The sequence below is a fragment of the Ovis canadensis genome, chromosome 2 (genome assembly GCF_042477335.2).
Source record: "Ovis canadensis isolate MfBH-ARS-UI-01 breed Bighorn chromosome 2, ARS-UI_OviCan_v2, whole genome shotgun sequence".
Classification (NCBI taxonomy): domain Eukaryota; kingdom Metazoa; phylum Chordata; class Mammalia; order Artiodactyla; family Bovidae; genus Ovis; species Ovis canadensis.
The window spans coordinates 67,101,751-67,127,877 of NC_091246.1; the positions used below are offsets into that span (position 1 = coordinate 67,101,751).

Genomic DNA, 26,127 nt, shown 5'->3' on the forward strand with positions numbered 1-26,127 from the left:
TATTCTTGCCTGTAAAATCCCATGGACAGAGGAGCCCGGCAGTCTACAGCCAGTGCGGTCACAGAGAGTCGGCCATGACTGAGCACAGCAGCACAGCACATTGAGGATGGGTCACTGCGAACGTGACACGTGTCCACTATAGCTAATATTGTTTAAAATCAAACTGATTAACCGCTTCATACCCTCTAGGACGGCTATTATCAAAAACACAACGTCATGAATGTTGTTGAGGATGTGGAGAAATTAGAACCATTGTGTCTTGCTGCTGGGAATATAAAATGGTGCAGTTGCTGTGGAAAACAGTATTGTCTTTAACAATATATAGTATATGTGTGTGTATATATATTGTATATACACACATATATGTGTATATATAATGGAATTACTCAGCCTCAAAAAGAAATGAAATTGTGGCTCATGTTACAACATGGATGAACCTTGAGAACATTATACTAAGTGAAATAAGCCAGACACAAAGGGACAAATATTACATGATTCCACTTATATGAGGTACCTAGAACACCCAGATTCATAGACAGAAAAATAGAATAGTATTCACCAGGGACAGTTCTTGAGCAATGAAAAAAGATTTAAAAGGCATGAAATCAAGAACAGGAGAATGAGCTTATTGATAAGAAAAATATGAAAAGCTGGTTTTCTTTTGTAAAAGGTCTTCAGACTCATTTTCTCCAGCTTTAAAGAAAACCAATTAGTAATATATGCATAAATCAGAGAGAGAGAATAACTGAATAATAATCAGCCCAGGAAGTTTGGAGCCAGATATTCCCTGATTGCCAGTGGACCTTGAGCAAAGCACTTAAACTGTCTGCTCTTCAGCCTCCGACTCTACAATGAAAGATACAGCTTCCTCAGAGAGGTGTTAGGAAGTTTCCTGAATTCACCATTGTCAAGTAAATCCATGGCATGCAGAAACCCAGGGGAGGCATTTTGCTCCTTTCAAATTCATAGAAAATCTGAAAGCAGTATATTCTGTGAGAATCATCAAGTGTTCATTTTGGACACATAAATGCTCCAAATAAGAAAATAGCAGCTTTATATCTAAGTGTTAGTTTTCTTTGTTGTGGCAATCAGAAGTCCACACACGTTTGTTGACAGCTGCAGTGCAGTTCCACCCTCTGCCCCTTTGCCTTTGTCTTGGTGACTTGTGGTTGTAGTATCAAACATTCAGGACAAGTAGTTGAGCCAAGGGTCAAAAGTGCCACTCTTTTCCTTTCTTACCAGCACGCCTTCTTTGCTTTTGTTTTCTCCCCTAATTTTGTTCATCCTGGTGCAACTATGGTGTGACCCTAAATCCAAGCATGTGTTCACAAGAACCTCTCAAATGTATGATTTACAAAGACTGCTTTGGAGCTGAAGCAAGCTGCTGTGCTTAGTTGCTCAGTCATGTCTGACTCTTTGAGACCCCATGGACTGTAGCCCACCAGGCTCCTCCCATCCATGGGAATTCTCCAGGCAAGAATATTGGAATGGGTTGCCATGCCCTCCTCCAGGGGATCTTCCCAACCCAGGGATTGAACCCAGGTCTCCTACATTACAGGTGGATTCTTTACTGTCTGAGCCACCAGGGAAGCCCACAAATACTGGAGTGGGTCGCTTACTTCTTCTCCAGAGGAACTTCCTGACCCAGGGTCTCCTGCATTGCAGGTGGATTCTTTACCAGCTGAGCTGTCAGGGAAGCCTAAAGCAGGCTACCTTGATGCTTTAAACAGAAGTGGCATTACTTTAAAAGGAAAATAATAAAGCTATCAAAAGGACTTTTAGGCTTAAATTCTTTTTTGAGGATACTAAGTTAATTTAAAAGGACAATATACAAAAGAAGGTGACCATTTTTATAAAAACTATAAACATGCCATCATTAATGAATTGCATTATAGGCAAGAAAAGAAAATGAGCAGTTCTGGTTAAGGTCAGCATTTAACTTAAGATGATGGAATGGCAGACAGAGTAGTTAATGTTTTAAGTAGTTAAGATATTTTTACAAACCATTCTTTAGAAATAGATATGAGCATTAAAAATAAATGAACATACTCTGAGGCAATAAACTTTTGTTTAGACTTTGGGATCATATTAGCAATTCATCTTTCTTGTGTCAGCTAAAGATAATTCAAAAATATTAATCAGAAAGAATTATGGCGCTGACTACATCTGATTTACAACATCCTTTCTTGCAGTTAGGTAGCTTTTTATTATATTACCTTGGTGAAGGGAAATTTGTTTTACTTTAATGGCAAAGCAAAACTAATTCAGCTTTTGTGGTGAGGGGAAAATGCTGTATTTCTTGAGCAAAATTATATTATAATGTGCTGACAAATTCAAAACAACTGTTCTGAGTAATGAATGCATAGGGAAACTCCAGACCAAAGGGACTGGAACAGTAATGACAGAAAGGAAATACCCTGATTTTTTTTTTTCCCTTAACTGAGCTGAAGTTCCAAGCACTTTTCACTCTTCAGTTCCAAATATCTTTCAACAGTGTCACTACAAAAATGAAATAAGGGGAAAGAAAGAGCCATCTGTATGCCCAATCTGTTTGCCTTAGAAACACATAGCTGATTTTCACCATTAACAAGTCTTCTTTCGTTAAGCCCAACTGCCTCCCATCCAGACTAGTGTTGGGGGAATCTGGAACTCCATGCCAGGAGCACCACTGTAATGTTATTGTACTCTAGTTTCAGTACCATGGTGTTTGCTGTCAGATACCTGGGTTTACATCCCAGCTCCACCACTTAGCAGCTCTGTGGCATAAGAGCTGCTTAAGTTCTTTAACCTCTCTGAACCTTAGTTTCTTCTGTAAATGAGAGATAGTAACAGTCACTGTGCTAAGATGAAACGAGGTGATGCTTGTGAAGCACTCAGCACAGGCCTGACACGAAATAAGCAGTTAATAAATGCTTATTTTTATTTTTGCTATAAGCTTGGACTTCCCTGATGGCTTAGACGGTAAAGCATCTGCCTACAATGAGGGAGACCCGGGTTCAATCCCTGGGTTGGGAAGATCTCCTGGAGAAGGCAATGGCAACCCACTCCAGTACTCTTGCCTGGAAAATCCCATGGACGGAGGAGCCTGGTAGGTTACAGCCCATGGGGTCACAGAGTCGGACATGACTGAGCGACTTTACTTACTTACTCTGGATGACTTAACAACTCCCAAATGCACAACTCACTATTCAAAAAGTATTTGGGTAGGGGACACCCTTATAACCAAATTAGTAGAATTCATGATATATTTCAGATGCCAGGATTACTTTCTGGCATAAATTAGAAGCACAGGCACAGAAGTTTCAAAGAAGGAGACAGCATAGCAGAGTCCATACTACACTGATCTTGGAATCAGAAAGAACCTGGATTCCGTTCTTAGCTTGGTCACTACAGTGGATTGAACTTGGCCGTCAAAAGATATGTCCAGTTCCTAATCTTTGGTACTTGTGAATGTGATCCTTATTTGGAAATACTGTAGGGTCTTTGTAGATGTAATGAAGTTACAAATCTTGAGATTAGATCACCCCAGATTCAGGGTGGGCCCTAAATTCAATGACGAGTGTTCTTATCAGGTATAGGCAAGAAGACAGGCATACACAGAGGCGAAGCCCGTGTGCAGATGGAGGCAGAGCTGGCTTATAGATGCCGTGATGCTTATAGATGCCGTGATGCTTCTATAGGCCAAGGGATCCCAAGAATGGTGGGCAGCCATCAGAAGCTAGGAGAGAGGAGCAGCATGCATTCTCCCCGGAAACCCTAGAAGGGATCAACAGTGCTGACACCTCGATTTTGGACTTCTGGTCTCCAGAACTGTATAAATATATATTTCTGTTGTTGTAAGCCATCCTTCTTATGGTAGTTTGTTACGGCAGCCCTAAGAAAATAATACCATCAGTAAGTTGGAAAGTTACTGGACCTCTCTGAGGACTAATGAGATCAAGAATACAAAGACATCTGGAGATGAGAGGCATTCAATGAATGTTAGCTGAAAACATTTTTTCTCTTCATCTCCACAACAACCTGGTTTTGTAAGTTGAGTATTATCCTCACTTTCTTATGAATAAGTGGATTCCCTGAAAAAGTTGACCAACCAGCACATGGCCAGGTGAGTGAGTGAAAGTTTTCTGGTCCAGTACTAGTCAGCTACGCCAATTCATTCTCTTTCATGTCTCCAGAATTTTGCCAAAATTCTGTTTGTTACTTATTACATTATGTTACTGCACCAGACTAAACTGCTATGTATCTCATGAATCCAAAAATACAAAATATTAGCTGAGGAGGTAGAAGAAGAGACAATAAAAGTGGAGTGTAAAGAGGAAGCTGAGGGAAAGTACACAAAATCCAAAGGCAGATTGCTTATCTCAAACAAAGATGTTAGAAAAAGGTCCACAGAAGTAATAAACGTTTTATAGTAAACCCTAAGGGATAGAGAGGAAGTCTTTCCTAAATTAATAATTTTCCTGATAAAGAGTGACAATGAAGATCGCTCAGTCATGTCCAACTCTTTGCGACCCCAATTCTCCAGGCCAGAATACTGGAGTGGGTAGTCATTCCCTTCTCTAGGGGGAAGAGGATCTTCCCAATCCAAGTCTCCTGCATTTCAGGCGGATTCTTTACCAGATGAGTCACCAGGGAAGCCCAAGAATACTGCAGTGGGTAGCCTATCCATTCTCCAGCAGATCTTCCCAACCCAGGAATTGAACCAGGGCCTCCAGCATTGCAGGCAGATTCTTTACCAGCTGAGCTACCAGAGAAGCACAATGCAAAGAGGGCTGTGGAAACTGCAGGTTGATGAGGATGGGATAAAGAGTGGTTATCATCTAGTTATAATGTCTCAAAGCCATTACTGCCCACCTGGAAATTTCAGGCTGGGTTTGAGAGACTCCAAGAATCACAAAGGGGCTAAATCCTCATAGCTTACTCATTTATAGAAGGCAGGAAAATAGCACCTTTTGAATGACTAAAAGGTCTTTAGGTTTACCTGAAATGTGCGTTATCTCACTTTCACTCATCTCAAACGTTTGTTTTGTGTTAAATTTTTTCAGGAGTTGAGAGAAATACAAGTAGTTCTTAAACATAGAAAAATAAGTACTCAAATTCACTCATAAAAAGAATGCACATTAAAACCACACTAAATGAAAACTAATTTTTTACTTAGCAAAACCCAAAACATTTGAGAAAATTCTGTTTTGTAAGGATGTGAGGTAGTGGACTCTCTCATGGTAGAAGTAAAATATTTGCATTCCATATAAAGGGCAATGTGGCATATTTATCACAATTTAAAATATTCATATATAATTTTTTTCAATTTATTCATTTTTAAAAAATTATTTATTTATTTTTTTACTTTACAATACTGTATTGGTTTTGCCATCCATCAACATGAATCTGCCATGGGTGTCCATAAGTTGCCACTCCTGAACCCCCCACATATGTAATCTTGGATATATATAAGCCTATTTGCATTATAAATTCCTAGATACAGAATTACAGGGTTAAAATGATATTCTGTATCTAGGAATTTATAATGCAAATAGGCTTATATATATCCAAGATGACATATGTATATCCAAAGTAATTCATGTTGTTTGTAATATTAAAAGGTTAGAAATGACCTGAATATGCATTACCAAGGGGATGGCTAAATCATTATGGTACATCTATGTAATGCAATACTGTAAGGGTATTTTAAAAATAAAGATACTTTTTATGGACTGATTTGAATAATCTTCATGAAATATTGTTAAGAATAAAACAAGATGCAGAACACCGCATACATTATGCTAAGTGAGAAGAATATGTATGCTTATCTTGTCAGCATACAAGGTAATCTTGCTTCACAAGAAACTGGTGACATCGGTTGCACTGATAAAAGTGAACTGTGTGACTGGGGAAAAAAGAGCATGAGAGGGCACATGATGATTTTGAAGCATCAAATTCTTTGACCCTCCTCTCATAGGAGGTAGAGTCCATGACCCTTCTCTTGGAACCAGCTGGGCCTTTGGGACTGCCAGGCTGAGTGAAATGCAGTAGAGGTGCTGCTGCTGCGTGATATCCAAGGCGAAATCTGAAGAGTCTGCACCATCTGCAGGATCCCCTTGGGAGAGTCACTCCAGGAGAGAGAGAGAGAAATACCCCCAAAGCCCCAGCTTCTTGAGTCTTCCTGACTCCAGAATCAGACACATAAGTGAAAAAACCTTTGAGATGACCCCAGCTCTAGCCACTTTCTGACAGTAACTGTAGAAGAGACCCTAAATGAGAACTGACCCATTGACCCCTAGCTTCCTTGCCAACTAATGACATACTGTTTTAAGCCACTATTTTGGAGTGGTTTTTGTTGTTGTTCAGTCATGTCCAACTCTTTGTGACCCCACGGACTGTAGCACATCAGGCTTCCTTGTCCTTCACTGTCTCCTGGAGTTTGCTCAAACTCATGTCCATCGAGTCGGTGATGCCCTCCAACCATCTCATCCTCTGTCATCCTCTTCTCCTGCCCTCAATCTTCCCCAGCATCAGGGTCTTTTGCTTTTCACATCATGTGGCCAAAGTATTGGAGCTTCATCTTTAGCATCAGTCCTTCCAATGAATATTCAGGGTTGATTTCCTTTAGGATTGACCTGTTTGATCTCCTTGCTGTCCAAGGAACTCTCAAGAGTCCTCCAGCACCACAGTTCAAAAGCATAATTCTTTGATGCTCAGCCTTCTTTATGATCCAACTCTCACATCCATAATGACTACTGGAAAAACCATAGCTTTGACTATATGGACCTTTGTTGGTGAAGTAATATCTCTGCTTTTTAATACACTGTCTAGGTTTGTCATAACTTTTCTTCCAAGGAGCAAGTGTCTTTTAATTTCAAGGCTGTAGTCACCATCTGCAGTGATTTTGGAGTCCAAGAAAATAAAGTCTGTCACTGTTTCCATTTTTTCCCTCATCTATTTGCCATGAAGTGATTTGTTTCATGGTTTGCTAGGCAGTAAAAGATAACTGGAAGAGAGGCCCTTCACTGTTAACCCTTTATACATTTTGAACATTGGCTCATGTGAATATATTTCCATTTAAAAAGTAAGTAAAACTAAAATTATCCCCCCAATTTCCTGGCTTAATCTTTTTCCTATATTTAACCCTTAAAATAGTTTTAATCATGAAATTGTCTAAGATTTCCATGGCCTGATTATCCTCAAGGACTTACTGATAAATAGGAATCTGTCTGGTGTGAATTGAGAAGAGCTGGAATCCTCCATACCTGCTCCAGACAGACAAACAAAAATCTTTGCTTCCTCAACAATGGAAGTTAAATCCTTAGCCAATAACATATGCAAATATGATTAATATTCTTAACATTAAATAAAGCTTTCTATCAATTACCTTCTAATTGTGAAGTGAAAAGTGTACTTTTACAAGGGAGGGTACCATCTGAACTGAGCATTATGAATAGAGGGTCATGTGGCATGATGTGCCCAGGACGCAATGCAACATGAAGTATACAGCATCACCTATGAACTATCTGCTCCAAGAATGTTAAACTTGAAACTGCACAGGCTTTTACATCTAACTTCAAGTTTATGGGAAGTACAAGTGATAGAGAAACAAATTAAACACCTCCATGAGAAAACAATCAGACAAATTCAGAATATGGAACATTCTACAAGATAACTGGCCTGGTCTCTTCTAAATGGCATTGTTGAAGAGATGGGGAAACAGGCATTCTTATGCATTATTATTATAACTCTAGATTTATTTCCAAGGCCATGTACATCCCTGGCTTAGAAAAATCCCTCTATCCATCCTGAATGCCAACACACATTCACAAATAAAATTTGTGTTCATCAGGATATACAACAAGAGGAATGATCATCTAAGAACTGACAAAGCAGATGTCATTTAGGGCAAAACATTAAAGATTGATGAAATTAAACTTATTTCAAGTATGCTATGTAATATCACTTGAGGTAGCAGGTATTAGTGCCTAGATTATAACTTAGCCACTATAAATATTAGTGAAATAGAGAATTTAATCAATATCTTTATGCTTCTCTCAAACTAGAGTCTTTTTTAAATTTATTAATCCTTCAGGCTCATGTAGAATTCCTATAACAGTGTCAAATTGTTTTATGTACTTAAAGCAGCCTAAGACTAAGTTAGAATTGCTATGCTAAGATAGCTAGTAGTTGCACTCAAATGAGTTAATTATATCCAAAAAAGCTCTTCATATATCTACCGCCCACGGTTGTTCTGAGATTTACTATGCCATCAAAAGTGGGACTCAAGCAACCTAATGAAATTCACTATTTATGCCTATAATCACAGCAGTGATATTTCAAGGCAGTCTCATTAGCAGAAATATTTGTAGTCAACTCATTTGGGATGCCCTTGGAAAAGAAATATGCGAGGCATATCAAAAGGACATTGTTCCCTTTGAGAACAGGGATTTATTTATTAAAACCTTAGAGTAAATACCAAGATTAGATTAGTGCAACTGTCTCATTCTTTTCCCAGACAACAATAGAAGATGTCAGGCCAGCTAAGAAAGTGCTGAATTTAGAGTAATGCAAAGTTGTAAATAGTACTTTGCATTGAGAGAGAATAAACATTTAGGAGAAATTAGAAGCCAAGATTATTGCCTCTATTTTTTCAATCTAGTGGCTTCCAATCAGTTAACACAGTACCATCCACAAACCTATTTAGCTGTATTACTAAATTTTAATTTAAGAAATTAGGATCTATAAATTGTTTGCTGCCCCATGGCTTCTGAAAGTACTGGTTTAGGGTCCATAAGCAAGAGAAGAGTCTCATTCCTGGGATAATGAGAGTGAATTCAGATTCAAGCATCTCAATAAACATTGTATCCTACTCTCTTTCTGTGACACAATCAAATGACATGTTCAGTGCCTCCCGAATCTAAGACCAGTTTATCTACTCAAAACACTAAGACTTGGTCTTCATGGGCTTAAATTCTCTCTCTTACCATTTACTTCAATTAAACAGGCAAATCACTCTGGAGGCCATGGTTTCTGAGTTTGTAAAATGAGAATAATGACAGTAATGACCTCACAGAACTGTGAGGACTAAATGAGAAAACCATGTAAAGCGCTTAGAACTCTGATGAGCACATAATACCCACTCCTCTTGTGCTCAGCATTTACTTTAGAAGGCACCATAAGAGACACTGGTATTCGATGATGGATAAGACATCTTCCCCTCAGCGATCTCACAGTCCAACGGAGGAGCAGACACGGAAGTAAATCATTACAATGTTATCACTGAGACATAGCAGTGTAGAGGACGTACATAGCCCTCCCTGATTTGCTGTGGATTATGCCAGGACCCCAGAAGTATTGCAGAACCCCGCATGACAGAGGTACTTCAGCAGGCCCTTAAAAAGGCCCTTAAAAGATGAATAAACCTTTCCCAGGAGTTGAATGACCTAAAATTATACACATCCAGTAATTTAGCATTATTTTCAATTACACTACACTGCATAATGCTGCTACAAATAAGAAGCAGGGGCAGGCTTCCATTGCTCTCTAAAACCTTCATTTTGGATAAAGAACATTTGGTACATATACACAATAGAATACTACTCAGCCCTAAAAAAGAATGAAATACTGCTATTTGCAGCAACACTGATGGACCTAAGGATTATCATACTAAACCAAGTAAGTTAGACAGAGAAAAATAAATACCATGGATATCACTTATATGTGGAATCTGAAATACAACATAAATGAACGTATTTACCAAACAGAAACAGACTCATAGACAGAGAGAACAGACGTGGTTGCTAAGACAGAAGAGAAGTGAAGGAGAGAAAGATTGGAAGTTTGGGATTGGCAGATACTATGAAGTACATAATGGATAAACAATAAGGTCCAACTGTATAGCACAAAGAACTATATTTGATAACCTATGACAAGCCATAGTAGAAAAATATGGAAAAAGAAAGTGCATATATATATATATGTATACCTCTATTACTTTGATGTAAAATAGAAATTAACACAACACCACACTGTAAACAATTATCAATTCAATTCAGTCACTCAGTCATGTCTGACTCTTTGCAGCCCCATGGACTGCAGCAAGCCAGGCTTCCCTGTCCATTACCAACTCCCAGAGTTTGCTCAAACTCATGTCCATTGAGTTGGTGATGCCATCCAACCATCTCATCCTGTCATCCCCTTCTCCTCCTGCCTTCAATCTTTCCCAGCACCAGGGTCTTTTCCAATGAGTCTGTTCTTCACAATGTGTTGGAGCTTCAGCTTCAGCATCAGTCTTTCCAATGAATATTCAAGGTTGATTTCCTTTGAAAATGAAAGTGAAAGTTGTACAGTCATGTCCAACTGTTTGTGACCCCATGGACTATACAGTCCATGGAATTCTCCAGGCCAGAATACTGGAGTGGGTAGCCTATCCCTTCTCCAGGGAATCTTCCTAACCCAGGAATCTAACTGGGGTATTCTGCATTGCAGGTGGATTCTTTACCAACTGAGCTATCAGGGAAGCCCTTTAGGATTTACTGTTTTGATTTCCTTACAGTCCAAGGGACTCTCAAGAGTTTTCTCCAACACCACAGTTCAAAAGCATCAATTCTTCAGCACTCAGCCACCTTTATGATCTAACTCTCACATCCATACGTGACTACTGGAAAAACCATGGCTTTGACTAGGCGGACTTTGTCAGCAAAGTAATGTCTCTGCTTTTAATATGCTATCTAGGTTGGTCACAGCTTTTCTTCCCAGGAGGAAGTATCTTTTAATTTCACGGCTGCAGTCACTATCTGTAGTGACTTTGGAACCCAAGAAAATAAAGTCTCTCACTGTTTCCAGTGTTTCCCCATCTATTTGCCATGAAGTAATGGGACTGGATGTCATGATCTTAGTTTTCTGAATGCTGAGTTTCAAGCCAGCTTTTTCACTCTCCTCTTTCACTTTCATCAAGAGGCTCTTCAGTAGTTCTTCACTTTCTGCCATAACGGTGGTGTCATCCGAGTATATGAGGTTATTAATATTTCTCCTGGCAATCTTGATTCCAGCTTGGACTTCACCCAGTCTAGCATTTCACATGATGTACCCTGCATATAAGTTAAACAAGCAAGGTAACAATATATACCCTTGAAGTATTCCTTTCAATTTTGAACCAGTCTGTTGTACCATGTCTAGTTCTAACTGTTACTTCTTGACCTGCATACAGATTTCTCAGGAGGTAGGTAAGGTATTCTGGTATTCCCATCTCTTTAAGAATTTTTCAGTTTGTTGTGATCCACACAGTCAAAGGCTTCAGTGTAGTCAATGAAGCAGAAGTAGATATTATTCTTGAATTCTCTTGCTTTTTCTATGCTCCAGTGGATGAAGCAATTTGATCTCTGGTTCCTCTGCCTTTTCTAAATCCAGCTTGAACATCTGGAAGTTCTCAGTTCAAGTACTGTTGAAGCCTAGCTTGGAGAATTTTGAGCATTACTTTGCTAGCATGTGAGGTGAATGCAACTGTGTGGTAGTTTGAACATTCTTTGACATTGCCTTTCTTTGGGATTGACATGAAAACTGACCTTCTTCAGTGCTATGGCCACTGCTGAGTTTTCCAAATTTGCTGGCATATTGAGTGCAGCACTCTAACAACATCATCTTTTAGAATTTGAAATAACTCAGCTATAATTTCATCACCTCCACTAGCTTTGTTCATAGTGGTGTTTCCTAAGGCCCACTTGACTTTGCAGTCCAGGATGTCTGGCTCTAGGTGGGTGATCACGCCATCTATACTTTAGTAAAAACAAACAAACAAACAAACAAACAAAAAAAAAGACCTCATTCTTATGTCCACACATAGGAGATCATATATTATAGCTTTGTTCTATCCATTCACATGTGAAAACTGCCACAGAGTTTTCCTAGGCCCAGGACAGCTAAAAAACTGTCCCAAAGATTTTGCATTATCTAGCAATTCAGGTCAAGCTAGCACTTTGAGAGTCATTGCTTTTCTTAGGGAAGGGTCATACAGAATTGCCTGTTGGCTTGAGAAAAAGTTTAGATTTATATTATCAATCTGTATCAGTTAAAACTAAGGGAGTTTTCCTCTTTGCTTTGGTTACTGGGAAGCTTGGAAACAAACTGGCTAACTGACAATCTTGACTACATACAGCAAGGTGGTACTCTTTCCTCTTGTTTTGAATTCTTACCACTATCTGACATCTTTGCAATTTCTTTAATTTATACAGCATGTATTTTTTGAGACAAGTTCAAATCCTCTCTCGATTATAAGGAAACTAATATGGTTTTAGAACTCTCAAATTATGACTAAGTCATAAAGTAGCACCTCAAAGAGTTAACACCCTGCCCAAGGGCTTTATTAATTCCCTGGGAATTTATTCATTGATGAGAGATCAAGCACAAAGTTCCAAACCATCAAACACCAAGGGGATATTTTTCTGGGGAAAAGAAGAGTACCTTAACAAAACTTTTCTGGCAAAAGAAAGCATTCAGATGCATTTGCTAGAGCAAACAGGCCATCTAGCACTCTACTAGCTAAGGACATTCTGAAGGAGAATGGCTGTTTGAGGCCAATGGAAATTCTGAAATCAGTGAGTTGGAATAGCTCCACTGGCCAGACCAGTTGGACGGCCACCAGGACTTCTAACAGAGATTTCCAGAAGACAAACCGACAGTGGAAAGAACTGGAAAATTAAGACACACACACACACACACACACACACACACACACAACAAGCCTGATAAACCCATGGTGTCTAAAAAGAAGGCCATTACATTTTTTTAACGGGCAACTCACTCTAGAATTACCACTGGATCAGCATCAAATTCCAAATGATCCCTATGATTAGAGAAAGATATTTATATCAAATGGCCCACCAAAGGAAGGAGGATATTAAGTGACTGCATTACATGGACCCATATAGACACAAGGACACATACCATTCTTGAAGATACCTGTACACACATCACACACTCATGGCTCGACTTTGTGCTAGCATGTTACATATTTTTACTCCTATAACTCTCCCAAGAGGTAGGGTTTAGGTCTTATGCCTTGTTGTCAGGAGCTATAGAAATTAACAAACTTTATTTGGTACACACACAGGGTGTCAGTGTGTGAGCTGGACTTCTATCTCGGGTCTGAAACCCCTCTGTAGATCACGCAATCTCTACTCCACCATGTGAACTGGGGAGGAGTGGGTAGAAAGAAGACTTGGAGGTTCCTTGGAGGCCACCGAGGAAAACGTTATTTGACAGAGCATGCTTCTTTGCTCACATGAAAGAGAGTAAATGTGCCACTGTCTTATTACTAAAACCTACTTAAAACCCTGGTGAAAACTTTACATGGTCCAATTTTGTCACTGGTCTGAAAATACTTCTTTGGCTACTTGTTTAGAAAAGGTGTATTTCATCAGAGATGATTCCAGAGTCTGTGCTCTGAGAGATCCTGCTCTTAATTTGCATGAGTCAAAGGCTGTGCCTGCATGATGCCACATCAGGAGGAAAAGTTAACAAACAATTCACTCAGGAACAGGAATTTGCTACATGATCAAAACTTCTGGGTGTGGGGAAACATCTGGAGGTCTGACATTGAGAGACAGTCTAACCTAAGCCTCAATTGCTATTTTGTTCGGTACACGCCCCCGTATGAATCATAAGAGAGCTAAAAACCATATATAAAAATAAACTCAAAACGGATTAAAGACCTAGATGTCAGACTGGAAACCATAAAAAACTAGAGAAAAACATAGGCAGAACATTCTTTGACATAAATCGTAGCAATAATGTTTTGGATCTGTCTCCTAAAGCAAAGGAAATAAAAGCAAAGACCTAATTAAACAAAAACTACAGCAGAGGAAACCATCAACAAAAGGAAAAGACAGCCTACTGAATGAGACAAAATATTTGCAAAAGACAATGGGTTAATATCCAACATATATAAACAGCTCGTGCAACTCGACATCAAACAAACAAACAAACAACCTGATTGGAAAATGGGCAGAAAACTGAACATTTTTCCAAAGAGGAAATGCAAATGGCCAACAGGTATATGAAAAGATGCTCAATATCACTAATTATAAGGAAAATGCAAATAAAAACCACAATGATCTATCACCTCACACCTGTCAGAAGAGTCATCATGGAAAAGAACACAAATAACAAATGTTGACAAGGATGTGGAGAAAAGGGAACCCTTGTGTACCGTTGATGGGAATGTAAATTGGTGCAGCCACAGTGGAAAACAGTATGGAGGTTCCTCACAAAATTAAAAGTAGAACTACCATATGATCTAGCAATTCTACTCCTCAGTATATATCCAAAACCAAAAACACTAATTTGAAAAGACACATCCACTCCAATTTTCATAGCAGCATTATTTACCATTGCTAAGATATGGAAGCAACCTCGGTGTCTATCAACAGATAAATGGATAAAGAAGATGTGGTATGTATATACAATAGAGAATTACTCAGTCACTTTTTTAAAAAATGAAATTTTGCTATTTGCAGCAACATGGATGGACTTGAGGGTATTGCACTAAGTGAAATAAGTCAGAGAAAGATAAATACCATACGATTTCACTTACATGTGGAACTAAAAAATACAGTGAACTAGTGAATATAATGAGAAAGAAGCAGGCTTACAGATATAGTGACCAAACTGGTGGTTACTAGTGGGGACGTGAATATGGGAGGGGCAATACAGAGGCAGGGGGTTAAGGGGTACCAATTATTATATATATAAAGTAAGCTCCAAGGATATACTGCACAACATGGGGAATAGAGCCAGTATTTTATGATAACTACAAATGGAGTATAAGCTTTAAAAATTGTGATATACTGTACACTTAAAATTTATAATATTGTGCGTCAACTGTACTTCAGTAAAAAATAAAATAATTCCCTCCACCAGGAAAAAAAAATCAAAAGCAAGAGCTGGAAATAGGGGGTGGAGTGGAGGAAGGCAAGGCAGCACAAGCCTGAGGAAAAGCAATGCATCCACCGTGAATTACAAGGGCAGGACCCCGCGGACCTTAGTTGGACCTGAAGTTTAGGGCTGAGACCAAAGTGGTCACAAGAGCCAAAGGTTCCACTAAAACAGAGGTGATGAGGGAGTGCTGGGGTCCGATAGCAAAAGAAAAAGGGTGAACAGTATTCCAGAGAAGCAGAGGTGAGGGAGGAGTTGAGAGTTCAGAGCCAAGAAACAGGCCAAAAACCAAAGGAGGCTGGGATGAGAGGCAGGAGGGGTGGATGCTCAGAACCCTCATGAGGGCCAGCAGGGCATGGACATGGCAGGAAAGGGCACTGGCCATGATTTACTGAAGTCCTATGTGTTGCATTTCATTCATTCAGTTTGAAGAACAAAGAGCCTTAAGTGCCTGTTCTACTCATACTGAAAAATGTTCCTGTTAAAAATTGATATTAGTAATCAGCTTTCCTTCTGGCTTTTGCTTTCCAGCGGGAATAAGAAGTAAATAGAAGATGGCATGTGTAAGTTGAGGAAAGGGTGTGAGCATTATTTTCTCTAATTTAGAACCAGTACCTTGAATCATCCTCCCAACAATACTAGCAGTGACAAAACCTACGGGGGGCTACCACGCCAAGCGCTGTGCCTGTACTTCACACGTGCAAGTCCATTCTATCCCAAGATAATCCCAGGGGGCAGATACCCTTAGCATCTCCAGAGGAAAAAACTGGCTGGAGAGGGTGAGTAACTCACCTGACACCCAGCCAGGACTCTCTCCAGTGATAAAATCCTCTGCTTTTGAATCATTCTGGTTTGCAGTCTCTAGATTTTGGTGTTCAAAGCCCTTCCACATACAATACAATGGTCTTTTCAACAACTCTGAAAACAGGCCTGATTTCAAATGTGAGTTTGCCTCTTCTCAACTATGTCACCTTGGTCTCCTAAGCACTCTGAGCTGGGAGCTGACCATCTGTACTGTGAGGAAAGCAATAGTGTTTAACCACCCACTGGGACGCCTTGAGGAATAAGTACGCTACTTGATGCATGAGTGTGCCCATCGCAGAGCAGGAGGTAAAGAAATGACAGCTCTCTGGATGGGGCAGGAGTTGGGGTCTATTTACCGACAAGCAGGATGGAGCTTAAGGAGGCAGAGCTTACCCGAGGCCACTTGCCAGGAAACAGTAGCTGCTGCTGCTAAGTCACTTTAGTCATGTCCAACTCTGTGTGACCCCGTAGACGGCAGCCCACCAGGCTCTTCTGTCCCTGAGATTCTCCAGGCAAGAGTACTGGCGTGGGTTGCCATTTCCTTCTCCAATGCATGCATGCATGCTAAGTTGCTTCAGTCGTGTCCGACTCTGTGAGACCCCATGGACAGCAGCTCACCAGGCTCCTCCGTCCACGGGATTCTCTAGGCAAGAATACTGGAGTGGGTTGCCATTTCCTTCTCCAGGAAAGAGTAGCATGAGAAGTTAAACTCAGATCCAAAATCCAGCATCCTTTCCCCTGAGACTTGGCCCCAAGTTGTCCATGACACCATTTTGTGGCGCTCAGTCTGGCTTGCCTTCCCAAGGGATCCTGGCAGCCGCGGTTACAAGCAGCCCCTACTGCAGGTGCACTTTAGCTCAGTGGGAACATCTGGATGCTCTTCAAGGCAGTGCTGAAAGGAAATTTCCCCCATTCTGTTGGCACAAGTGGACAACAGGTTTTGAAAAGTGCAGTTCAGAGCACTCCTATTCCCGACTCCCCCTGAATAAGGACATGTGTTTGAAATGCTGCCTCTGGCAGGCCCAATGATGTGTGAACTACAGGCAATGTTGTTGAAATGATTGAGATTTAACTGACGATACCTGGCACCAGTGACAATTGGCAGCATCTGTCTCTACCCAGTGTAAAGGTTTGGAGGGAGAGAGAGGGAGAGGGAAAGGGTGGTGCGGGAAAAAAGAGAGAAAGAGGGACATGGGGAGAGAGAAAGGGTGGGTGGTGATGACTGCAGGAGGGAGAGGACTCTTAGACTAAAGACCAAATCTTCCAATCTTTGACCTTTAAAAGACAGGTTCAAATTTCTTCCAAAGAATTTATGCTGAGCTTGATAATGAATCCTCTGAAAGTAAGCCCATTCCCCTCACATTAGAATCTAGCAGTATCAGCTGTAAGCAAACGTGTGAAGTAGGCACTGTTTGCTACACTCATCAATCTTTTAAATTCTTACTCTGCCTTCCTTCTCCCTGTCCTCAGTCTGTGCAGTGAGGCCATACTCCCCATTCCAACCCCTGGCCCATGATTCTTCTTTTCCTTTGCCTCATTCTTCTCCAAATGTGATTGATCTCAACTCACGGGGAGGAGGAAAGCAAACCCAGGGAGAGGAATACATATTAAGTTGTGAATGGCTGATGGCCTTCCCAAGGTGCTCGTGGTTAAGACCTGTATACTCTATATCAGAGAAGGCAATGGCAACCCACTCCAGTACTCTTGCCTGGAAAATCCCATGGGCAGAGGAGCCTGGTAGGCTGCAGTCCAGGGGGTCGCTAAGAGTCGGGCACGACTGAGCGACTTCGCTTTCACTTTTCTCTTTTATGCATTGGAGAAGGAAATGGCAACCCACTCCAGTGTTCTTGCCTGGAGAATCCCAGGGATGAGGGAGCCTGGTGGGCTGCCGTCTACAGGATCGCACAGAGTCGGACATGACTGAAGCAACTTAGCTCTATATGGTGAATTTCAGATAAATTTCATCAAGCCCTGAACCAGTTTATTTTCACAAAAGTAGATGATTACACTGAATTCAAAATCCTAACTTCAATACATAGTTAATCACTGACCCACTGAAAAAAATTTATACTGACTGACAGATACTGTGCTGGGGATTAACTGGTGAGAAAGAATCCTTGTAAATATTACAGTAAAAGAATCTACAGCTTCTAGGGAATAAACTGGTCACCCAGCTTGCACTGTCTTGTTGGTCCAGTGCTTTGTAAATAGCAGAGGAGGAGGAGGTTATGGAGGAGGAAGAGGAGCTGAAAGATGAGGATGGGGAGGAAGGGACCTGAAGGCTTACCAGCAAGGCTTACAGTTCCAGTTTGCGAGAAACCCCTCTACTCTATTGACTCTATACCTCATTACTTTCCTGTCTCCATAGTTTACTACTTGGAATAGGAAGATATTCCTGTAATACATATTAGTACATGTTAGTGCCAAGGTTATTTTATAATGTGAAAATTTTTGTTAAATATCAAATTTAGTGATAAAACTTTAAATACAAAGTTAGAAAATAGGCTTCCTTAGAACATAAAGTTACCACAAATTTATTTGTTTCGTTTTCTCTATCTCCTTCCCATACTCTCCCACCCCTGCTAAAATATGCACGCTAAAAATTAGGAGAACTGGATTCTAGCTCTCATTTTGTGTTACTTGTTAGCTGTGTGACCTCGGACAAGTCACACCTCTCTGAGCTCTTTCTTTATCTGTAAAGACACTGGATTGGATTTTACAAAGTTTCTTTCAGGTCAAATAATGTTGTAATGCTGTGATTCTTCACTGATCTCACAGACTTCAGTGAGATTTTAATAAAAGAACTTGGCAGAGTTCACTGGTTACATGACTCAGGAATCTACCTCAAAGAAACACAAAATAAAGATTGTCAGAGAAAACAGCAGACTTTCATTTCCTGGGAAAAATGCTTCCTCTAGGACTAAAGAATGTCCATGTATTAATTCCCGTTACACAGAAAGCTCAAGGAACTATGGAAGAGTAAAAATCAACAGAAAGCATAGCTGATCATAAGTCAGATACATCTACAAGTAAAGATTTATATATAATGGATGCTTTTTGGAACCAAAAATGAAATCTACAATTCAAAATTAGTTTTATAGTAACCTTTGTGTTTCAAATCACAAAACAGAAATACAGCTTGTCTCATCAGGCTGTGTTAGCATGTCTGAAAGTGGACTATTTTCTTCATGCAGAGAAAGGAAGAATCCTTGCACCAGACTCTGTCTTGCTAATGGGCAGAGAGATGATGGCTAGGGAGAAAGACCTGTTTCTTATAAGTGGATGGTTTCTGCAAGAGAAAAGAAAACTGATGAGCAGGGGCAGCACAGAATGGTATATCTGGTGAACCAGTTGTAAATGGGCCGGTATTTAATCCCCAGGCACTACCAGCCTACAGTACACCTGTCCACATGCTGCTTGCAGTGAACCATGTATGGAGGGAAAAGAGCAAAAGAAATAAATAGGCCTATAAAACACTAATCAGAATGTTAGAACCAAAAGAAAATCTAGAGGCATGCTAATTTCACTGTCTCATTACACACGTGAGGAAATGAGACCCAAAGAGGGAAAGTGACTTGACCAAGTATGAGCAACTCATGACACAGCCCTGCCCTCATTCAAGTCAATTTAAATAAAACACTAATTGGTATCAATTAATTCATTCCTTCCTTTCTCAGCAGACTCTTTGTCTGAGGAATGCTATTATCATTCACTGCTGTAATACTCAAGGTTTTATTTAACATACTTACTCTTATTTTAGCCCTAAAATGTCTGGACTGGGAATTGAGCCCTAGAGACAGTTGAAAAACTGAATGGATGCAAGAGATACACTGTGATGGGGCTGCGTGGGACTAAGGATTGTGGGAGTTAATAATACAGCAAGAGAGGGTGTGCCTGTCATGACCAGTGGGTCAACTGGTGAAGAGGACAGAGTTGAGGCACTCTGAGCTGGTTCTGAGACCAACGTGACCACAATCAATTTCCAAGTGGTCTTGAGTCTCAGTTTATGGAAATCTCAACAGTGTCCAAGGTTACTAGAATAACATTCCCTACAGCTATGAGGAAATGCATTCCTAACAAACATTCGCCCTTCCTTTTCCCCCACCTCCTTACTTCTACCGACTCCCATTTCCCAAATCTCTTTGCCTTGACAAATATATTATAGCTATTCATAATGGGGATGAAAAAGGAGGATTCTTTGTTATATGACAAGGGGTCTACGTTGGGTTTTGCTTCTTGATCAGTTTGACCAGTTATATCCTGTTGAGTCATAGTTCTAAATGTGCTTGTTGCATGATCTAACAAAGCAATCTTTGTAAGCCTCAGTTTCTTCACCTATAAAATAGACTAGGAAGCTTCAGATTCCTAATTCTAAAATTCCCAAATTTAATAACATTTTCCTGATATTATAAGTAGGCAACCAACTTGCAAAAAACTTGTCATTGTTTATTAGATATAAAGTTGTAAATAGAATGAAAGATTTAAAAGCTGCATGCTTTAAAAAAGTTGGTTCTGCTCCTGCAACATACCCGAAACACTTCGTTTTATTCCACCCTCACCATCAATTACAGACATGAGGACGCAAAAAACATCTGAGATTATGGGTCCATAACCAGAAGAGAGCAAGCTCTGACATAGGTGAAATCAATATTGAGTTCACTATCAATCACCAGATATAGCTCCTTTTACTAGACAAAACCTGAATGAAACTAAAACCAAGATGGGCCAGATTTGCGTGACAGAACAAATCATGGTTCAGCCACAGATGGCAGAGGTTGTTGTTGTTGGCCCTTCATCCATCTGTCTATTCATCTTTCCATTCATTCTCTTATTTTTTTAATAACTTCAGGTAGCTTATCTAAGGTATTAACCAAACCCTCAAAATGCTCAAAGGTGTCAGCTAAGACATGTTACTAGAGGATACATAGTAACAAGGAAAAACATTGCAACACAAGGGGTGACATTCTTTCCTTTTGGATAGTTATAACTCTGCCTGCTCTTGGAGCTCAACCACGCATAGTCAATAATCAAGATGAGAGAAATTCCCATGAAGAAACAGGTCTAAGTGAAAATACTGTCCAAAGTAGACACCTGTGTGCAGCTGTGCACTAATTTCCCTTCCCAGGGAAGAGGAGAAAGGAAGAATAAGAGCCATTAAGCTGTCTTCTCAGTTTGGAATATTTATAATCCTCTCATTAGAAAATTTTTCGTATTTGTCTTGTATACAACTGCACACATTGTTCTGTGGACTTGGGGTCTCACACGTACAGGCAAAGGACCCGCTTAAGCTCAGAGTCACATTTCGGTACAAATACAAAGCTCACAGAACTGAACAGTCTGGAGTTGAGCATTTCATCCACTACAAGAATGGCCAGTTTTGTCTCTTTGCCAAGGTCAATGGGCCAAGCTTTCCCCTAGTACTAGAGGAAGCTGAATCTATCTTAGAAACATGAGCAAATTGGAAAATCTGAACAGAAGTTACTTGTTTCACAAAAAGCAGCAAATGTGGTACAACTTTAAAATCCTAATGATTTCACCCTAGCCCTGGACTTCTGTAGCCTTAGAAGGGCTGCCGCCTCATGCTTCCCAGCAGAGCCTAACATCACCCCCTCGTCTCCCCAACCCCCTCCCCTGCCCCCTACACATACTGCTAGCAGGGAGGCCGCCCTCTAGATAAACCCTTCCAGGTCTGCAGTTTGCTGACTGGAAGAATACAACCCTTCTCGTCATTTCCTTTGTCTCAGTTAAAGTGGTATCTGTAAAACTGTAAATGCTAAGTGCTCCCAATTGAATTTACTGTACATTTATTGAACAATTACTATGTGTCCAGCTTGATAGCTAGCTTAGCAAATGCCAGCCTTAACCAAACAGTACAATCACCTGGGAAGCTTTAAAAAAAAAAAATCTGCCAATGCCCAGTCCCTAAGAGATTCTGATTTAATTGGTCTGGAGACTTGGACAGCAGTACTTACACGGCTCCATGGTGTTTGTAACGCAGTCAGAGTTGAGACCCCCAAGCTAGGACCTGGAGATGCAGAAAGCAAGGCAGCACAGGCTCTCCCTTGTAACAGACCCTGTGTCTTTGGCTGACTTATGACTGGCACTGACATTTCACCCTGGGTAAAACAATCCTCGGTTTTGTTGACACTATGCGCACAGGACATCGGTCACTTCAGAAGGACTCACTATCTGCTAGCCAAACAAATGGGCCGCATGGTTCTTTTAAAAGGTCTGCGACCCATTTCAGTGATTGCTCCTCACAGGCACAATTTCCGCTCACCGCTGAAGAAGCCCGTTAAAAACTGAGAGCTGCTCTCTCCTGCTCAAAATTCTCCCGGTGCCTGGCATAAAAATCGGCGCAAAGACAACACACCATCCGTCTTGGTTCAGCCAAAGTCACCCCGCAGAGCCAATCACAGGACATAAATTTTGTCACAGGAGACATGCCTAGCGAGGTGCTTATGACTAAACTGTTTATAAAACTCTGCCACAAATACTATTCTTAATCACATGGGCTAGGTTAAAATATCCGCCCCCCTCCTTTTTTTTTTTTTTGTCTCTTATCCTTTTAAGCAGGAGTTAATGATGTGTTCCGCCAGCTCAGAGTCTGGCCAGTTGTGACCAGTGTAGGAGGCATCCCAGGAGTCTTGGCCCCTCTGGCCAGCGGGAGCTTGTGTCCAGGGGTGCCAGTGTTCCGCTGGGCCACCAGGGGGCAGATACGGCAGGCATCTCCTGTACTCTCCTCTCCTCAACCACCACCATCACGACCCCCAACTGTGTCCAGCTGAACAGATGTCTGCCTTGGTGTCCCTATTTGCCCTTAAATTCTTTCCTGATTGGAATCCTGACCCCAAGCCAAGTTTGCTTACCCTTGACCTCCACCACAGAACCACTGGTTGGTGAGAGCAAATCCCAGACCAGAGCCATAACCAGAAATCTTGCGAACAAATGTTTTGAAATCAGTCTTCCTATATTCCCTGCCTCACCCTGCCCTGTCTGGACACAATACACACACAAGACCCTCTCTCAACTGGGGAGGAGATATTGTCTCCATTCCTCTCAACCAGACCCGCAGCTAATGTTCATGGGGTCCAGAGCAAGGATACAGTTGATGACTGCCACATCATAAGTGTAACTATTTAAAAGTTACAAATCAAGTTAACTGTTAAATAAAACACATCTTACCCTCTTGCCTTGACAAATACATCTCCATAATGATGTTAAGTTTTTCCTCTTTGGCTACTCGATGGAACTACATTTTGGTATGTTTATTATGCTTGCTTTTATTTTGTCATGATTTTATTATCATGATAATGATTGGTAACTTATACTCATTTATCATGATTACAACCTGTAGTCACTCCCAATGATGTAAAATATTAAAATATAATTTATTCAAAGTACAAAATCTTTAATATATTTTTATTGAAAATTTAAATGCTAAAAAATAAAATTTTTTCATGGCTTTGGAATTTTATTTCTTCTGACATCCAAAATTATATATTAAAATTAAAAGGTGAATGCAAACAGTAACTAAATGAGCATCGGTGTTAAATTAAAAAATTTTAATAATGCTGAAATTGTAAAAATTGCTCTTTTGAAAATTTGTTGAAATCTTAATTTTTAAAGAAAACCAATTCCAAATTCTAGAATTAAACATTGGTCTAGCTGGTGAGGTTAAAAATCAGTATCACACTTTACACATGATATACCTACATCTGTGCTGTGTGCACAGTCACTCAGTCATGTCTGACTCTTTGCAACCCCACTGTCTGTTACCCACCAGGCTCCTCCATCCATGGGGATTCTCCAGGCAAGAATACTGGAGTGGGTTGCCATGCCCTCCTCCAGGGGATCTTCCCAACCCAGGGATCAAACCCAGGTCTCTCTCAATATAGGCAGATTCTTTACCATCTGAGCCCCCAGGGAAGCACATCTGCATACATACAAATTTAACATAAATATTAATATTTTACTATTTCCAAGCATTCTTCAGCTGCCATGTGCAACTGATGCAAATACTACAACAATTTGTGAGTAAATCTGGTACAATATATTATAATACAAAGAGAGACCAAAAAATGAACATTTGGTACTATTGGCATGTGATAAGAATTTATTTCATTCATGCTGTATAAGAAGAACTTGACAGGTTAATTTGTCTTTTCTCTCAAAGTGCTTCTGCCATTCAAATCCTCGCAGCTCCCTAAACCAGTGTTTGCCCCTGAAACCATCAGTGGTACAACCCACAAATCTTCCTGACATTCAACTGTAGTCATATTTGGGAACATTTTGATTCAAGGACATAGGGGGAAAGATGTAAAGAAGCAGTACCCTGGGCCCTAAACAGTGTAAGTCACTTGGAATCAGATCTCAATTGCCAAAGGCACCACTGTCCAGGTACTAGTAAATTCGTTTGTGTATGTGTTTGTTTACTCCTCTAGAGGGAGTCCAGAGGAGATATTTCTCTTGCCTAGGTCTCTTGCCAGTTATCAAATGGGGCTGGCTCATAGTTGGAATAGTTCTCAGCCGCATTTGGAGAACAGTTGAATAACTTTAAAATATTTAATACTGGATATTCTGTTTCTAACAGATATTCTGTGAAATAGTTAGAACCTAGAAAAATATACTAAATAACATTTTTAGATATTGAACAACAGGCAGGACAGGACTGTAATCATTTTGAGAAAAAGAAAAAAAAAAATGAAGAGTCTTATGATTGCCCTGACTTTTCTTTATGGACTCACTGTCAGGAAAGTGGTGCAGGGAGGTGGTTCACAGCAAGGACAATAAATCACTAAGTCTGAGAGACAAAGTGTGAAGTTCAGGACAGAGAAGGCAGCTGGAATGCATGCCGCAGAGAACGAGCTCCAGATATCTGCACAGAGCTCCTCTCGAGTCCATTGCCAGTATTAAGCTTGAGTGCAAAGGATGAAATTCTATGTCAGGCAAAGAATGACGGGGAAACTGCAGACTGGAAAACTCCCAAGAGCTCACACAGGACATCCTCAGGGCATTCAGGAGAAACTCCAGGAGGGTCACACTTACTGCTAAGATAAACTAGCCCTAGATTAAAACTTACTCCAAATCAGCATAACAGAGCTTTTAAACAAATCTTGAAAGGATAAAGCTGATCAGCAAATATTGCTACCTAATAGAACAAAATATAGAGAAAACAAATTCAGTATTCAGTACCCTAAAATTCACAATATCCAGGATTCAATAAAAATGACAAGGCATGAAAAGCAGCAAATTATGACCCACAACTTGGGGGGAAATCAGTCAATCATAATAGACCCCTATTTTAAAAAATTAATGGAAATAACAAAGATATTGAAATATCTATTTTAAATATTTTCAAGTATATAAAGGAAAACATAATGAGAAGAGAAATTGAAAATATAAAAAGAACCCATAGAAATTCTAGAAGTAAAAATAGCCACTGTGTAGAAAGAAAAAATTCACTGGGTAGGATTAATAGCTGACTGGATACAGCAAAAGAGAAGATCAGTGAGTTTGAAGATAGAGCAATTAAAACTATCCAAACTGAAATACACAGAGAAAAAAAGACTGAAGCAGTGACCACAAGTTCAGTAATCTGCGGAAAATATGAAGCATTCTAATATGTTTGTGTGTGTGTGTGTTAGTCACTCAGCCATGTCTGACTCTTTGTGACCCCCGGACTGTAGCCTGCCAGGTTCCTCTGGCCATGGAATTTTCCAGGCAAGAACAGAGGAGCTGGTTGCCATTTCCTCCTCCAGGGGATCTTCCCAACCCTTGGATCAAACCCGGGTCTCCTGCATTGCAGGTGGTTTCCTTACTGTCTGAGTCACCAGGGAAGTCTATATATCTATATATAATTTTATTCCCAGAAGGACAGGGAACAATTTAAATATTTGAAGACTAAGAGAATCCAAAGACAAGCCATGGACTGGGAAAAATTACTTACAAAATGCACATTTGGTAGGATTGCTATACAAAACATACAAACAAAAACACTTTTAAAGCTCAGTTCAGTTCAGTAGCTTAGTCGTGGCCGACTCTTTGCGACCCCATGAATCACAGCACACCAGGCCTCCCTGTCCATCACCAGCTCCTGGAGTTCACTCAGACTCATATTTGTTGAGTCAGTGATGCCATCCAGCCATCTCATCCTCTGCCATCCCCTTCTTCTCCTGCCCCCAATCCCTCCCAGCATCAGGGTCTTTTCTGATGAGTCAACTCTTCACATGAGGTGGCCAGAGTATTGCAGTTGCAGTTTCAGCATCAGTCCTTCCAATGAACACCCAGGACTGATCTCCTTTAGAATGGACTGGTTGGATCTACTTGCTGTCCAAGGGACTCTCAAGAGTCTTCTCCAACACCACAGTTCAAAAGCATCAATTCTTTGGTGCTCAGCTTTCTTCA

General features: G+C 40.4%; 1 protein-coding gene across 1 annotated transcript in view; it reads right to left on the reverse strand.

Moving 5' to 3' along the window:
• Nucleotides 1-21,801, reverse strand: part of MAMDC2 (MAM domain containing 2) — a 211,437-nt gene extending 189,636 nt beyond the window's left edge. The window contains exon 1 of the mRNA XM_069574104.1: nucleotides 21,693-21,801. The gene's annotated coding sequence lies outside the window, so the exon portion shown is untranslated. The remainder of the gene's footprint in view (nucleotides 1-21,692) is intronic.
• Nucleotides 21,802-26,127: the final 4,326 nt, after the last annotated feature.